We start from the raw sequence: 1742 nt of genomic DNA, 5'->3' as shown, positions 1-1742 counted from the left end.
TGTTGACATCAGAAGATAATGCTGTGACTTGGGTCTAAAGGGCCAGAAAAGGCAACAGGACATAGAATGAAGACTGTTAGACCGCCAGTCTTGTTTGGGGATTCAGTGAGAGAAGGTAAGAAGAGCAATAAGAGTTCTCCAACAACCTGAGTGCCTCATCTTACTATTTTAAAGCAATCATCACTTCCTGAAATTCTGTCTCTGCTTCTCTTGGGCAGTTCTGCCTTTCTGGCTTCACCTCATCTGTGCAAACTCCTTAATCCCTGCCCACAACTCACGTAAAATTACCCCTCAATGTCTAACACCAAAGGACATATTTCAACTCATTTGCTAGACTTCTTTTTGGCATACATCATTGTTGATACCATATATAGATACACACACACACATATACGTATGTGTGTGTGTATATATATATATATATATGTATATATATATAGTCCCTTTTCTTCACCTTCCCTTACCCTACACTCTGAATTAAATTCTCTGACTATCCTGGACACATTCACAGGTAACTTTCTCTAGCTATCCAATGAGTGGAAGCACATCTAAGTCTAGGCATTGACCAAATTTTCTGTCATTCCCTGTCACCGCATTAATATCTACAGTCTGTGCTAAAAGCTACCAATCTCTACTCCAAAACTTCAAAACCCACGAGTCCAAAACCAACATTTCTCTTCTTCCTCCTTATATTTGTTATTGCCGTTTTTCTATTCTATTAGGTGTTGCCTTACCTTCTTGGCCATTAGGGCTTGGAAACCTCAAGGTTTCTCACTTCTAGCTTTTTACATCCAATTATCAAACAGAACACTTTCACCTCTACCTCTGAAAAATCCAATGTCATTGCTTCCTTTCTTTTTCAATTATCATTGCTCTAGTGTGAGCTCTTGTGAGATTTACCTTCATGTTGGCAAGAGCAGTTTGTCCCCAGCACTGTTCATTTCACTTGTAATCTCAGCAAATACAACTGTCAGAAAGAACTTAAGGAGGCCATAGATTGCCCTGGGCACCAGGTCCTCTATAAATGGCATGAGCTGAACCCTATGACTCTAAACTTCTTCCATCACTAACGTTCACTTCGCTCCTCCACACAAAATTTTTATTGGAAGCCATTAAATACAGCATGAAAGTCAAGTTGCTCAGTCTCATGATCAAAGGTTTTGACTATTTGAGTTCTATTTGGTTTTCCAGACTAATCTCATACTGAATGTCTCCAGCTCACCTTCCACACTCCCATCACTAATCCCACCCATCTGCCCCATAGCAGTCACTCTCCTTTCTCTAAGATCCCATTTTGGATTGCTAAATAAAATACAGAATTACCAGTGAAATTTGAATTTTGGATAAAAATGAGTAATCTATTATATAAATATAACTTTAATAAACTTAAAGCATAATTTTATAGAATTATTTTAAATAATTTTATATAAAATATTTGGAATATAGTCATACCAAAAGATCAGTTTTTTAAAATGTAAATTCAAATTTCACTGCATGTTCTGTATTTTGTTTGGCAATCTAGTAGGGACTATAGATTTTGTTTTCTTAAATAATTTTATTAAGATGTAACTCATATACCAAAAAATGCACTCACTTGAAATGTACAATTCAATGGTTTTCAGTATATTCACAGAGTTCCACAATTATCAGCACAGTCTCAGTTTAGAACATTGTAATCTACATAAAAAGAAACCCTGTACCTATAGGTAGTCACTTACCTCCCTCACCCCATCTCTAGCCCT

The sequence above is a fragment of the Lipotes vexillifer genome, unplaced genomic scaffold (genome assembly GCF_000442215.2).
Source record: "Lipotes vexillifer unplaced genomic scaffold, Lipotes_vexillifer_v1.1 scaffold452, whole genome shotgun sequence".
NCBI lineage: Eukaryota > Metazoa > Chordata > Mammalia > Artiodactyla > Lipotidae > Lipotes > Lipotes vexillifer.
Note: the sequence above shows the minus strand (reverse complement) of the source record.